At 40.7% G+C, this 16959-nt stretch overlaps 1 protein-coding gene across 3 annotated transcripts in view; it reads right to left on the bottom strand.

Moving 5' to 3' along the window:
- Positions 1 to 16959, bottom strand: part of Pxb (putative Hedgehog signaling attenuator pxb) — a 377459-nt gene that overhangs the window by 109160 nt on the left and 251340 nt on the right. Inside the window, exon 1 of one of the 3 annotated variants that reach the window (XM_083089603.1) lies at positions 963 to 2271. The exons of the other annotated variants lie outside the window; for them this stretch is intronic. The gene's annotated coding sequence lies outside the window, so the exon portion shown is untranslated. Of the gene's footprint in view, positions 1 to 962; positions 2272 to 16959 lie in introns of those variants that run through there. 3 annotated transcript variants of the gene reach the window in all.

Below are 16959 nucleotides of genomic sequence, written 5' to 3'. Positions count from 1 at the left end.
TTCCGCGCGAACCGGAAGGATCCCCCTCTCGCAAATCCGCGATCGATAGCGCGATAATCCGCGCAGAAACGGGTCACTCATCCGCGCGCGAAAAGGTCTCTCTCTCGCGATGGAAATCGTCGTTCGTCGAGATGCTTTTAGGAGGGAATCCGAGGTAATCCTCTTTGCACCGGGTTGCGTTAAAAAGGAGGACAGCGCGGTGGGCAGAATCCCGAAAAAGCGGAGCGCGTCGAACTTTACTGTGCCCCGAAACTTGCCACGTGACACGCGAGTAATTCACACGATATTTTCATCTCTCCTTTTTTTCCCGTCCTCTTCCCCTTTTTCGAGCAAGAAAGACAAAATTTTCCCCAAAATCGCGGTATCCCAAACGAGAATGAATTCGCATTCGTTTCCGAATACTTTTATTTCTGAAAAACTGACAGCTTTTCCTCTCTGCGAGAGTTCCGAAACTTTCTGTTTAAATAGATTTTACTTTGTTTAAATAGATTTTATTCAAATGTAGATTTTATCAGATTTAAATGGGTTTCTATTTTATTTAATGTATTGATAAAAAATTATTTCAGGTACGATTATTACGATTTAATCATCATGACATGTGTCTGTCAAGAGTTTAAGCACGTAATCATCTTTTTTACGCATCGAATTTAAAATTATCTCTACGCTTCTCATATCACGAATCAAAATGCAATCTCAAGTTTCCTCTCCCACGATGATCATTCACAACTGTCAAACAGACATGTCATTCTCTATATTTCTCGATTCCCGAATCGCGCGTATTCAATAAATTTTATATTAATTCCTTTCACACGATTTGCCATTTATCGAGCTAACCACTATCGATAATTGTTTCACTTCCGAGGGACGAATTCCCCTGATATACACACACAGTCGTCCTCGTCGTTTTCTCAAAGTTTGCGAAAAGACGACGACAAGGAAGCGATAAACGTGCACACGCTTACCTTGGGAATCCGGCTGCGACTGCGGCGAGACGACGTCGTCGATTCGCTACGAGCGCATTTCCCCGCCGCGGATGATTTTCCGTCCACGCGCTGCGTTTTTCCGCTCGCGGCGTGACAGAGCGCGTGACACTCGCCGCCCCGTCGACGATTCACCTGCACTAACGATGACTTTGGCGAGGAAGTATCGCGCGACACTCGTGGGACGACGCCTGTGGCCGCCGACGGTCGTCGGCGATCTCGGGGCCGATGATGCGGCAAGTGCGGCTGCGATGGCGATGAAAGCCACGTAGAGAAAGGGCTAATCTCACCCCTCGCGCGGCGTTATCGCTGCGAGACGCTCGTCAAGTCGGATCACAAAGGGCCGTCTGGTCGTCTCTCCCTTGCCGTGTCGTCGCGAGGGGCAGCCTCGCCAACCCCCGTCGCTTGAGGTCAGTAAACTGCGCCGGCAGACGTTGACGCGCGACAAACACACTGCGCGAAGCGCCCTTTCATTTACTTTCTCCAAGAAAAAAAGGGACGGCGCACTTCGGACCAACTCTGCGTTTCCCTCTATCTCGGAAAAACAGTCGCGCGTGTTTTCATTCGGACGAGCTTCTTCTTGTAATCCACTTTTTGCGGCCTGACGTCGATTCACGGTGTAAAAATGTGGTGAATCCGGGAGCAGATGAGTTTCCTAATCTCGGTCGATCCTTTGCGTCGGAAAATTGGCAAGGTGTCCAGAAAATCGGAGTCGAGAGGAGGCGACGAAGGGTTGAATTTTCACCTCCGAGAGATATAATATACATCGGCGATGCCCGACAATTCAGCTAGCGAGTATCGTACGTCGGGGAAAATCCGTCGAGCTCGCACTCGCGCTCTTTCTCAACCGGCGACACGTTCGTCTAACACCGCCGCGCTATTTTTCCTGCGGAAACATCCATCGGGGGTAGCGGCACACGTATATATAATATATACACACACGCGCACACATATATATATGCACATACACTAGACTCAATTTTCACCTTCACTTCGACACCCTTCGATAGCGCGTCGAAAATCTCGCCACTTTACGTTCGCGTCGCCGAACGATATTTCCCTTGATTCGGCGCGAGAGATAATATATAATTCTCTCGTCGAGTTTATTCAACAGACACAAGGGAGGATCTATTCAGCTGTTTATCCTTCACTGTTACTTCGCACTCAACTCCGTTATATTTCATCTACCGAGGACGCGATTCCGAAAAACTGCACCTCGAACTTTCAAGTCACTCGGAGTTTCTTTTCCCCCTGTCTCACCTGTCATCCGAGAACGACGCTTACTCGCCGGCCGCGCGCGGCACACTGTTGCTCTCCGCGCGATCGGCAGCCTCGAGCTCGCCCGTCCCCACCACCGCGCTCACCCCCACCACCGCGCGGCGCTCCCCACCACGCGCGCCATTGCGTTGGCAATTTCTCCCCCGCGCCCCGCGCCAAAGTCGGCGAGGCCCCTCTTCCTTCCTCGGGATGCGTGTGGCAGACTCCTTTCATGAGGGTGCCGGGCACAAGGCCGGGGGAGAGGAGGGGAGGGGTGAGAAGGACGCAGGCGTTTCGTCCTCTACTACGGTGCGTCGTATGCGAGCGTCGTTCGGGATAGCTCGAATTTGTAACGCTACACCGATCTTGTTTTTTTCTCGGGCCCGAGACGACCCGCTGATACACCAACGACTTTTTCACTCGAGTTTTGTTTACATAGGTATCGCTTGTTTGTTTGTTTTTGTCGTGATCGAGAATCGTGATCTTTCGGAATCGAACTTCGAATTTGTACCTTGATACTATTATTCTTGATTATTGAAACTAATTCTTTGGAAGATTATTTATTCTGAAAAATTGATCAATTATTGTGTATTTAAATTTTGCGCTTCATTTTCTTAAACTTGTGTTCTTTGATATAATTAATTCATTAAATTAAGACTACGAAAATTTAAAATTAACGTCATGGGAGAATGATTATTTTTTATGTGCAACTTGAAAGCGACTAGTTTCTTGTTGGGTTGGGATTAACTTTCCGCGAGTGTCACGTTTCATGGTCGGATCCAGTTTGGCGGATCCTTCAAGTCGGAGCTATTATTCGAAGGACCAGCGTACCTGCTTGTAAAGTGGTGCCCTCTCGACTGTGACAAGACTCTATTGTACACAAAAGGATGTTTCGCGTAGACACATGAATAATAACGTCCTTAGAGCACGTTTTCCACGCGCATGCATTTGTCGAAAGTCATACATGCCACTCGTGTTGGCTTGTTAAACCTAGCGTTAGAAAAGCGAGGTTGAAATTCTCGTTCTATTATTTTAACAATTTAAAAAAAAATTGACCAATAATAATTCTCATCATCGGCGTCATTTTTTGTGAGTTACAATAATTCTGAAAACGAATTATAAAAATGCGAGCGATATTCTAGAGAAATATTTATGAGAGAAATGAAGAGCATCGGTCTAGAGTCTAGAGTATCGGTTCGTTATTTGAAATTTGTAGAAATCTCGGAGTCAATTTAAGTGAAAATTTTCCGTTGTCCATCCTCTTTTCGTCGCGCGCTCTCCTCGAGAAGGCGAGTTTACATCTCGCTTGCTCGCTAGCTCGGTAGCTTCGCGTCGACGAGCTCGTACAATGAAAGCAGAGCCGGTAAGAACGACAGAGCGTTCCGTCGTCGGGATTTCGGGTAAATAAGAGACGGCGAGAGCGGGTATTTCACGACGACGACGACGTTCGTGTCGTCGAAACAACGTCTTACATTAGACGGGAGAATCAGATGCGAGTGCGGTTCAAACAAGGAAACTCACGTCGGCGCGGAAAACGCATTGATCCCGCGAGTCGCGTCCCGCGAGAATTTCTCCTCGGCAAGAATCGATTGTCAAAAGACGACGATTCCCACGGGCGGCCTAATCGACCGACGCGTTTGACGTTTGCTCCCTTCCTTCCCCTACCCCTTTCGCTTCTTCCCTTGCTTCCTTCTCAATCTCCTCCTAGAAAAGTTTTTCCGCGTATGGATTCCTCAACGAAACTGGGAAAGACTCACCACCTGCTAAGCGATATCGATTATACCACGTTGCGTTTTCGCGAGCGACCTTGGATGCATAATGGATCACGTGACCGATAATGATCTCGCCTTGCTGCGATACTCGTTGCAATTGCTTCGTAGAACAGATTGAAAAGTAAGCAGGGTGTCTACTCAAATCTCGTAAAGAAACTCTCTTAAAAAATTTTCTGATCTACAAGATATTTTTAAAATTCCAGGTAAGGGAATATTTATAAGATTTTTTGGTCAACTATCTAAAATAAGTTTTTTTTTTATTATACGCATTTCTTAACGTTTTTTTACTACGAAAAGGAAAAATACAGAGCCATTTAAGTTTCAAGTTAGATTTGCAAATGTTTTGAAAGAAATAACTTTCATAAGCTAAACATTTTTCACTTGCATAACATCTTCATTTCTTTATCATTAAAAATTGAAATAAAGAATCGCATATTCAATATATTTTGCTAAGACACTGAATATATAAACAGAGATGTATATTTATAACATATATCTATTTATAGATATATATTTATGACATATTTTTATTACACATATACAAATTCACAACTCGGCTTGCAATATCGACGGATTGTCTAAGAGCAAAATTATCAAAGAGAGAATTTTTAAAAAAATTTCCAATAAAATTCCATGAGATTTCGCTGATTTTTCAGGTACAAAAGAAATCCTTCAGAATTTCAGATTTTCCGTGTTTTTCCAGAGAATAGAGACCCTAAGTAGATATCTACATAGAAAAGCATCTTACGAAGCAAGTAAACTTGTAATCTTGAAAATCCCAGCTTGCCAATAAACTCTGTTTCCCGTTTTTATCACCCTTTTTTATTGAAGATTAAAATATATATAATATTAAAATATATAACCTTCTTTCCTATACATTGTGTAGGAGATAATAAATGGAATAATTTACCAGCAATTTTATTAATAAAATCACATTACGATTTATGAAAATTATTAAATATTGGCATACTGTCAGACTTATTTTTCCGCGTATTTTTTATGGAAAAAAATTAAAAAATCTGTCGCACGCGCGTAAATAAGCGCACTCGTGTATCCGCTTTAATCGTTGATCCATCGAGATTTATATCACTCCGAACCTCACGATTCTCGCGCGGAGTCAAGCGACTCTACCATCTCGAGTACGATATGTTCTTATCGGATCTGCACTTGGCGTATAGGAAGTCGGATTAGACGGACGGGACGTCTTCTTATCGATTTCTTGCGGCGGAAATCCGCGGATCCCGGTGCCGGAACTCGCGCGGGAACTCGTAATTTGACGTATGTGGGTCATCCGGCTCTCTCGCGAGACTGAGAAGAACGGAAAGAAGAAGGAAGGGGGAAGGGGAGAAGGTATCTCTTCGGACGGGGGATATCTGTTCGGACAGGGGGTTATGCAGCACGCGAAAGGATATCCTCGCGCGCGCTCGGGAGACCGGAAACGTGCCCGAGCAGTTCGACGCGTCTTGTAATATTACGGAATCCCCCCTGCAGGACGTGTCAGAGCAGTACGTGTCAGAATGACCATTACTCTTGTGAAGAATAAGGAGAATTGTGGAGGAAGAATTTTATATCTTCCGCGCCCCCTCCCCTTCCCCCGCCTCTCCCACATGACACGATTTTTCACGCTTTTTATTTTTTCCATTTCTCACACGGAAAGAGCAATTCTCGCTCTCCTGAATCGTGTAAGGTGTTTGCGGACGGGTCAAGGGAGTTTATTTTACCACTTTAGCTCTTGTGATTACAATTCGAAGGAATAATACACGCAGAAGGTGCGAGGAATCGAAGCTTGGATTTTTCAAGATCTGTCATTTTTCGCGAAATCCATGCGAACGCAACAATAGGGTAATTTATTCGCAATTGCACGAGATGCGATATTATGCAACGGAATTCATTGTTATAGGCGTGTATGATATGCATATTATAATTGAAGCATACACAAAGAAGACCGCATAAAATCAAGTTCCATGCGCGACACGTGATATTATAACGGTTGTTAAAAAATTGTTTGAAAACAATCCGCCTCGACGCGCAATCCACTTCTCTTCGCGACATATTTAACATGGGAAAATAAATATATCCACGTATGCAAAATTCCTAGGGTGCTTCGTCTTGTGCGCGACGAGCATCCCATCTGTGACGCACGCTATTTCCATAATTATTAGCTCTTGTCACGTGACCTACTTCCTCCGCATAATTTTGCAATCTCGGCGCTGTAAATGTTTTTGCAGGAAATTTTTCAGAAATGCATTCGCAATGATATGTACCAGAAAGCGGATAGCTATAATACATGTCCTACTTACGCAGGTTATAATTATCTATTTTTTTACAATTTTCATATTAATATAATATTTAAAAAAATTGTTTTTTCTATTTAAAGTTTGTATATTAAAATTATTATTATTAAAATTAGTATTCAAAATTAATTTATTTAAAACTAATACGAGAGAGGGAGGGAAAAAAAATAATAATAAAGTTATCCGTATACATATAAGCGAATGATTGTCACAGATATACAAAACCATGTAAATTTTTTAAGATTAATAACACTTGATTATATTTAAAGAAATACGCGTTTTTCGTAAATTGCATCCGCGAATTTTCGTAAATCATTATTATCTGCTTCATTTCATCGGGTCGCAAGAACTCGAGGACCAAAGCTAAAGATATCTCCTAGACTTCTCTCCGACCTACTAGCTTCGCGTTATTCCATGCGCGCATTTTCATCCCCGGAAACCCCGGAACAAGCGACCGTGCCGCGTCGCGATGCGGAGGGGAGGGGAGGGGAGGGGTAGGGGATCGGCAAAAACGAAGCACCGGGGGTTGCCGGCTGTGTTATACAATCGTAGCGACGCGATGGATGGAATTAATTAAACGCTACCGTTTCTCTCGTCCCCTCGTTCTACCCGCGCCATTTCCCATCGCCGCCGCCACCGCTGCCGTCGTTGCTGTATTTACTCGGTGGGCTTTGAGGATCGAATTGCAGACGCCCCGTGAGAGAGGGTCTCGCTGTTTGCTCCTCTCCTCCCTCCCGCGACTCCGTTATGACCGACCGTACCCCCTACTCTTCCCGTATCAACCCCTTTCCATTTCGCGGCTGCTATTGCGAAACTATCGGCGGATATCCGCAAATACCGCGAACGAGAAGTATTTGGACGATCCCCGTACGTTCCACGGAGCGAGGGATTGGGGAGAAGAGGAGGAGGGCAGGACAGGACGGGGTTCCCGGACTACTTGTCCCCCTGTTGGCCGGCGGCATTGAAAACTTCGTCAAACGAGGCCGAAGACGGGTACCGGGATGTAGGATTCTTGGAAGGAGGCGAGCGAAGGGGGAAGAGCGGAGGAGGGAAGGGAGGACGTAGAGACCAAGAGATGTATTTACCGAGCAGTTTGGGACTAAATCGTCCCTCTAGAAAAGAGTAAGCTGCGCACACAAAAGAATGGACAATGTGGACGCAGTGTCAAACGAGCCCGACAGAATGGAGACAAGCTATACGAAGAAGTTGACGATTCGCAGAGTTTCGTTACGTAGTAATAGGTTAAAAAATTATATTATTATGTTCGATGTTTAAATATTATATAGACACGGTCGTGAAAAATTTAAACAACCAGACGGTGGACGATCATATTTGACTTTGACAGAATAAATAAGAAAATATAAAGAGAGAGAGAGAGAGGGAGAAGAGAGGTATTTCATAGATTAAATATTAAATTATACTCAATGGACATTGGATGATTAAAAGTTGAACGGATTCAACGGAATCGAAGAGGATAGGTATGATAGGCAGACAAATACATAGAGATAGATAAATATGTAAAAAGAGCGAAAGAGAGAGAGAGAGAGGGAGGGTAATATCGATCGCAAATATCGGAGCATTGGCGCGGTGTCAGGTCGATACTCTCGAGCCGTTGTTCTCGAAGACATGTCCGATGAACGTGTAGGAACGAGGAGCTCTGCTGGCACATGTGAAATATCCTTAGCAAGCGTGCTAAGAATGCCTTAAAGATCGCAAGTTACGCTCCTCTGTTTAATGGATCTGTTCTCTGGCTGGCAACGCGATGAGAAATTTCCTTCAACTTTCGAATTTTCGATTCTCGGTAAAATTGTGCTGAAAATTTTTGTTTCTCCGACACTCTCGAAATGTATAAGAAGAAATCTATACCGCGCTACTGATCCAAAGTCTCCCTTTATCATTTATTCACGTTTCCTTTTTTGTATCGGTGATGCAAAATAAAAAATAAAATAATAATAAAATATAAAAATATAAAATAAAAATAAAATATAAATATAAAATATAAAATAAAAAATCAAATGATAATAAAATATTTTACAAATGTGGGATGCTTTTCTAAAAGTCTTCGCATATTTTTTCCAGACAACCTGAAGAGTATCTCCGCGGCTCGGGAGACTTCCTTTATTTCTTCTCGATGCTCGAATCTGTTTCGCGATTTTGTGGACGCTGCCATGCAAATTCCAATGGGATAATTACGCGAGATGTGAAATATTATCGTTCACCGCGTCCGTGTCGTTTACGTTTCAACCGACATGTTTCCCTCGCTAACGAAGAAATGTCGATGGCGATAAAAATTCCGTCACCGATAGGCGCGACCGCAGGTGCGGTTGATGAAACGATGGCGAGGCCCGGGCGTTGTGTTGTCAACCGGCGCTGATGTCAACGACGGAACCGGGCCAGCCAACTGCAAATATTACCACGTCGCGTCAGATCGCCGCCTGTGTGTGTCGACGTTTCCCGAGGGATATCCTCGGACATGTATGCCCGAAAAAGCTCCCACGATGTTCATGAAACCGCGGTTGTCGCACCGCGGGCGACGTTCGACGGATTCGACGTTGGCGAATTCGATCTATCTATCTGTCTATCTCGCACACTAGATACGATAATACGTAGGATTAGTTCGAAAAATAGTAGCCTTGTTCGAGAATTAGAAGGCCCTCACGTCACCAAACTCTATCGTTGTCCGTTAGTTTAATCGAGAACGTGTACTTCATCGATAATCAATGGAGAGTCTCGTAGAAAGAGAGAGAGAGAGAGACTCGATTTGGTGGTAGAAGAAATTTATAGAGGATCCATGGAATCGAGAATTTTGCCAAGAATATAATTTAAGGATCTACAAAAGATGGGAAGATCTGAAGTTATGGAAAAGAAAAATTCAAAATATCAAACGAAGGATTATATTGAAATATTAGAAAAATATAAATAGTAAATTATAATATATTGAGAAATATATTATAAAAAATATATATATATATATATATATATATATATATATATATCTGTATGCGTGAAAATATAAAAGTAAAAAAATTATAATTAAACTATATAATTTAAATTTGTAAATAACTTTTTTTACCGTGCGTTTTTTTCGTATGAAAACTTTTCTACGAGAGAGAAACTGCTAAAACCGCACAAAATATTTTATCGGAACGAAAAGCGATAGCGTGATGATTAAGCGCGATAATTCGAAGGACTAAGGTCGGTCGTAAACGAAACGATGGAAAATAATGTGGGGATAATGGTGATGCTGTTTAGCAACAAGATAATCCCTCCTTTTCTCTGAAAAATAGAGTATAAAGAAGAGTGCATCCATGGCGCCTAACGCTTTTGAGCGCCAAAAGCTTTTTTTGGAAGCACTCGAGGCGTGCCCTGTTTGTCGACGACCGCTCCCGGTAAGGTGATGCAGCGAATTTCCCGAGTGTTTGTTAAACATCCTCGTCGTCTTGTGTACTATCTTGACGGGAGTATACTTTCCCTAGCACTCTGCAAATCGCGCCGTCGGGACTACATCGTTAATGTATTCTATAAACGAATGGACCCTCCCGGAAAAAAATGAAACGCATAAAGATCCTCGACTCCGTCGAAGATCCGCAATTCAGAATTCAAGTTTAAGATATCGTCCTTATATGACATCCTTCTGGATCTGTGAATCCTTTAATACGTAAATTTCTGACAAGATTGTATCTACATAATTCGAATTTGTATAAAATTTATATCTTGAATTATTACAATTTTCTAATATCAATTAAATTAATTGATGGCAAATTAAAATTACGTGACTTGTAACTATTGTTGCAGCACATTAAGTATTTACGTGTAAAGTATTTTCAAAAAATGTAAATATGAAACTTTCAAATTATACGTTCCCTTTCTATTTTTATTACGTTCTATAATTCTCACAAAAAAAGCAGTTACAGATTATCTACTAGCGATGATACATCGATAGGCAAACACGATAATCCTCGGTTCCTTCATAAGTTTGTTTAATTTATCTACTTTGAAGTCCGCTAAATAAGATAAGCACATATTTTTTTCACCAAAATATACAGAACATATCAAAGCGATATCCCGAACAAACATTATATAATATCATATAAAATTCGATATTTGCTTTATTTTTCAAAACTCTCGAAAATAATTATAACGATAAATTATACGTTATTTTTGAATATAATAATTTACCTTACCATCTTGAAAATTAAATATTATATTTTAATGACAAAAAAGATATGTCATATATAAATTTTATTTTATTTATATATATTTATATGTATTATAATTTTATATACTTATATTTGAATTTACATAAATCATTAATTGTATCATATAAATAAATTATTAATCATTTATAATTTAATAGAAGAAATAGTTTACGCTTATTTTTATTATTTATTTTAAGCAGCATTTTGCTCTCTGAATAACGTAATATATTGCGATTATAAATATTATAATCAATTTTGGAGCAAACATTAATGCAATTTTTCAAAGATTAGTCACCAGTTTGCTCGAAACGCAGTCTCTATTGAATGAAAACTGGACGGAGACGTCGACGTGCGTTTCAACACGACGTGCCAAACGAACCGCATGTAAATCTCTTTCGATTTATTCGCGCGAGAGCTTTCTCTCTCCCTCTTTCTTTCTCTATGCCTGGGGCCCCCTCGGTTTTCTTTATCTTCCGGCTTTTTCGGTGCCGGTCGTCGTCGACCGTGTTAGACGTGTCGACCCTTCCACTATCCCGAGAGAATGGAGTTTGCTATAAGACGAGTTATCGGAGTGTTATCGGTCGACGAACTGCATGACTAAGAATAAGTAATCGTCGCGTGACCGATTCTCTCTAATCGAATGATATCTAAAATCGAAATTTTTCATAAAATATACTATATATTTGTTCGTTTATATAATCACGATTAAAAGACATTTTTCTCTTCGTATAAAAATATTTATTTATAAATTGAATAAAATTGGAGTTTTTCTTAAATTTTCATAATATTTTTAATTAGATATTTATGTTTATTATATTATTTACATTAATAGTTGAATTGAAATTAATTGGAGTATTATTATAAAATTAAATCTGGCATTCTTGATGTATATTTAATATTCATTCTTCACACACACACATATACACATATGTATGATGTGGGATCAAGTAGAAATTAATATCCTACGCTGCTAAATATAAATTGATTATCTTATTCTGTCTAAATTAAATCTCCAGGGTCGCTCTGAATTTTCGCCATTGATTAGTTGCGCGTTAAAATTAACATCCTCGAACGTCGAGCTCATTGACGGCACACGGGAGTCGTTATCGATACACTCGTCCACATTGTCGGACACAAATTAAACGATACTCTTTGACCCAGCTGTGTCTCCTCCCCTGGTTCGCGACCGCCCCCCCCCCTCTCACCCTCTCACTGCGTGTCGCAGGTGTCTGTGTATGAGAGAGTCTCGGTTCACTGATTTATAGTGCAAAAAGAAATCGCCGGCGTAGGTGGACGATGATTTATCGTCCGGGAATAAATTGCGGATACCTACACAGCTGCCAGAGGTCGTCACTCCATACACGAGGACGGCACGTAGAGAAAGAGAGAAGGAGAGAGAGGGAGGCTGGAAAAATCAGGTGGAATTCATAGTTACGATCGACAGTGGCGGCTACGTTGCATACGTACTCACGCTCGCTGTACGCGAGGGAGAAGGGAGGGGGCGAGGGGTCCTGGTTTATAAATTTCTGAGACTCCCGATGAAACCCCCGAAGCCTTGAAACGCGCGGATTTATTGCCAGATCCGTCGCGCACAGCCGCTTTCGCTGAATCGCTCCTCTCTCTCTCTCTACTTTCTCCATTTTTGTGTTTTTTTTCTCGATACTCTCCCCCTTTTTTTCTCTCCCGCGCGCTACGTATCGCCGGAAACTTAATAAATCGCGAGTTTTTTGTTGCAGCTGCCGCGCCGTGTCGGCCGCGCGACGGTTTAGCAGTTTTATTCGCGCCCTTCGGGAGTAAATACTCTGGGGGTTTGTTTTAACGTCGCGGCTATCTGCGATTCGGCCGAATGTTTGCGCCGCGTACCTTCGTTAAGGACGCCTGTTCTTGTTTTATGGTCAAGAATGGGGAAAAATTGCGTTACGCTCGTTACGAGGGACGCGTAATCTATTGGAGTTTGTGAATAATCGATAATCTTGATTAAAACAATGCGATGAAAAATTCGAAAAAAATATTATATTAGACAGCTATAGTATACGCATAATAATGGCGAAATAAAAAATTAATTTGTCATTGTGTAAGATATTGAAAAATTTTTTAAAACTATCTGAAACATGCAGAGATTGCGCAATAAATAATAACATGATGGAAATAAAACAAAGGATAAATAATCATTCTTGCCTGACGTTCTTGATATTTTATTTAACATTAAAATTAAATTTTAATAGAGTATCAATCATGGTGCGTTTTAGAAATCCGGATTTTTCGCTTTTCCTACTTCGTCATTAAATATAATGCATAAGGTGATCCAAGTTATCGGATCGCGAATATACAGGAGCGCGGTAACATTTCTCGTCCGCAAACGGAAATGCTTGGATATTTTGAGGTTATTTGCAGCTGCATATTTCGACGATACTATATCCGCTCGCGGTCGCGCAATATTTAAAAGCCAGATTCGGCGGTCTCGGCAGCGAGACGTGTTTTGCGAACGGACGAAAAACGGCGTATTCGCCCGCAGAATCCGCCAACTGTAACTCATTCCGGCGCGCAATATGAAGTGGCGGCCCTTATGACGGAGGTCGGGTGTACGAGCGAAAAGGAAAAATGGGGGTGTCCTTTCTCCCGTCCTATCTCCTGCGGATTTTACCACCGGCACGTGAGTCGCGTTTCCGTGAAAAAGATACTTGACGTTTCTTCCGCGCGGTTTGCCGACGAGCTCGAAATTCTGCGGGCGGTTTCGCTTTGATAAGCGCGACAAATGTAACTGAAGCACGAAAAACATCGGTTATTAACGAAATCGCTAACGAAACCAGAAAGATATCGATGAGATTACGTGTAATTTGCTGATGACATATCGGTGACTAAGCGGCCATAAAATGATTCATACCAGAGTTTTATCGATCGATATAAAACAATAAAACAATAAAATATAAAACGTAATTATATTACACAATTTCCTGGAAAAATTGTAAAAATAATCTCCTATATAAAAAAATGAGATAAACTATTAGAAACATTTTTCTGGTATCAATATTTTTATATTGTCCTCTTTAATCGAAATAAAAGTGAAACTTGGACAAATATACTTTCCCAATTATTTGGTAAAATTATTTCTGTAAAGAGAAACATTATATGGTACCATAAAATACTGAAATCTAATTGACTCATCTTTTGTAAGGCAACTCAACGATATCTAGAATATTATACCAATCATTATAATGAGCTATCCTTCCAACCAAAACAACGCACATGCATATGGATGACCACCGAATCCTCGCTTCTTTTTTTTACCTCGTTCCCTCTATTTTGCATTCGTCCCTATCTATCTCTCTCTTTTTGACCTGTCGCTCGATCGACTTCACGGTGCCGCCAATTAGCCACCCGCGGACTCGGGTGCGACCATAAAACGCATAAATCCGTCAAAGAGGACTTGTGGAATCCGTCGACGAGGCCTCGCGAAAAGATCCAGAATAGCGATGAGAGTCGCCGCGGGGCGTCGATGCGGGAACAATGTCGCAGAGTTCATCCGCATCTCCTTTTTTTTTCCAACAGTCCCGCCTCGTCCACAAACACGACCTTCCAGGAAAAGCGTTCACGTTCACGGAGACCATAGTGCTCCAATATCGCGGTGTCTCGAAGGGACGATCGATCGCCCATCGTCAATGAATGTGATTTTGTCACAGTTCTCTTCCACTTCCGTCAGGGAATATTTTTTTTGCACGTCTCTCCAATTTTACGAATCGCAGCGAAAAATGCGAGGAATGAGAAGGAAAATAAAGAATATTTCACATTTTTTATACTGAGTTAAAAATTCTCCCCAAATTGACATTTTTAATTTAAATACACGTGACATTGTATCACGTCGAGCACTGTAGATTAACCGTACTTGATTCGAAATTTTCTTCTCGCTCTCCTCTAGCGATTGAGGTACGTGTCTGTATAATTCTCGGCCGCTTCATTTACCCCTCTCGCTTCCTGTATTTTATCGTGTCCGGACGCTAAGGAGGACGCGCCTTAATTTTCCCCTGGCTGGTTCTAGAATCTGGCGTGCCGTTGGCCTATCCATTTCCTAATCCCACCGAGGAAGGGGTAAAGTCGTCGTGTTGTGTTGTCTGTCCCGGGATAAAATGGCCGACGCTCTTAACGTAAAATGCCTCGGTAATTCGAGATTTCCGGCAGCGTTTCGCGCAACGAGGGAAGCAACGGAAGTTTTCTTCGAATCGCGGAAGAGAAGACCGCGGTGAGGGAGTTTCCTCACCGCGAGAAAGCGAGAGAGAAAGACGAATTTCGGGGATGATGGCGCGGCAAGAGGGAAGGCGGGGAGGGGAGAGAGAGGAGATTATACTCCGGTGAGAGTAACCGGCGGTACATCCTTAATTGAACCATCGTTCTTGCACGCCTAACGCATTCGTGAGCCATCGCTCTCCACGAACCGCGTGCGCGCTCGCGTGCTGGCTTATTTGGAAACTTAACAAAGCAGTAAATCCTGCCGCCGGGACTCTTTCGTCCGACGTGATCCACGCACTTTGCCGTCTCGATGTGAACTCACGTCTCGTTCGCTCGCGAAGAAAAAAAGAAAAGGAAAGGAGAATACGAGGTGTTTCTCGTCGCTTTCTTCGCTGAGATAGACATATCAAAGTAATTTGGTATTTTATCTTGGAGTAGTTCTTATTTAGGTTTCTAGTCAAATAATGTTACAATGAATAATTTTGATACAGTTTATGCGAATGTAGAGTGATGGATGTATTTTAAATATATATTAGGTAAAAATAATCATTTAAGAAAATAGCTTTGTTTCACTGAAATATTATTTGCAAATTTATTTCCCGATGGAGATGTAGGCAAATATATATAAAATATTTATTTAAAATGTAATAATTAAAATAAAAATTAAAAAAAAAATATCAAATATTCAAAAATAATGTTTGAAATTCTTTTAAATCAGAATACAATGATTATTATATTTCAAATGTTTTTTTATTTCTTGTTTTATTTTAAATATTATTTTATATGTTATAGAGTAAGGAAAATAATTAGAAAAATGAAAAATAAATAATATATTTCTCCATTTCTCTAAGTTATCAACATTGTGTACGTAATAAATATTACATTTTTAAAATTAAGTTTATGGATTGAATATTCATGTTAATTAATCGATTATAAAATATTGTGTAACAAGTACATGTTAATTTCTATACAGAGATAGAGATTCGAGAAAAAAATTCAAGAAAGAGTGAGAGTATCCTTTCCTCGATGAGATCGAAGAGAAACTGCCTCCAAGAAGAATTAAGAGGGACAATGAGATTCATTACATCGCGGCACATCTAAGGTGTGAAGTCTCACATTTGTATGCGTCATTACGTGCACAATAGAATTGCATTACGTGAAAATTCTCTCATCGCATGTTCGCTTTCATAATGCCATGTAATTGTGTAACTTTGGTGGTAACTGAATCTAATAATGCGATGTATATAAAATATTAATATTAAATATATATAAAAATTAATATATATGTATAATTAGAGAAAAATAATTAAAAGAATTGAAATATTTTTATATCAATACTCCAAAAATTAAAATTTATGTAAAAATTTAAATACGAAATAATGAGTGTAAGAAACTTTAGTATCGGTTTTAACAATTTGTAAACTTTACGAAAATACTAATCACTGACTATCAGTAGACAATATTCGAAAAAAATATTCGATAAAATTGAAATTATTTAAAAAACCGATGTGCAATATTTAACCATGTTTTTTAAACACATTATATGTTTTCGTCGTTTGAATGAAATGAACGAGATTTTGTCTTCGGTCATCACCGATCGCCATGCCGTGGAAGAAATCCCTGAAGATCGATCCGGTGCGAGGTACTTCACGCCTCGTCGTGAGTGTAATCGCCGCTCTTAGCGCTTTAATCCCTCGGCACGGCTCCGATCTTCGAGACTTGGGACTCTCAGCAGGAAGACCTCATGAGCACACTCTACTCGGGCCCTCATCCTTTCCCTCACTCTTCTCCTTGTCACTCTTTGTACCTGAATTTAGCTGGAATGTTGTCTTTGATGGTGACCGATGATCGCCATTTGCACTTTCAATGAGATGAGAGAGAAGGAAGTGCACGAGATACTTCAAAAAAGGTATTACACATCAGCTCGCAAAAATCTGTTCATCTCGAGAAAAAAAATTTTATATATCGAAAAATAAAATCGACAGTTTGATAAAAATTTGGCATTTGGTTGATTTTTTTAAAAATAATTTTCTAATTCCAAATTGCTCTTTTTTGCTTTATATTTCTCTATTCTCTACTTTTCTTTCTTAGTTTCTACCTATTAATCGATTCTCCATAAATCTCGTACACGTATTCTTATGATTATCGCTATTCACCAACACACTATTATATCAAAGTTTTTTTTCTCTTGATTCTCGACCATCTTTTGGAACCCTCTCCTCATTTTCCGCGC

Source organism: Camponotus vicinus, unplaced genomic scaffold, assembly GCF_025532165.1.
Source record: "Camponotus vicinus isolate PSW18456_S1 unplaced genomic scaffold, iyCamVici1.0 SCAF_2, whole genome shotgun sequence".
In the NCBI taxonomy this organism is placed as follows: domain Eukaryota; kingdom Metazoa; phylum Arthropoda; class Insecta; order Hymenoptera; family Formicidae; genus Camponotus; species Camponotus vicinus.
This window is presented reverse-complemented; position numbering and strand designations above follow the sequence as displayed.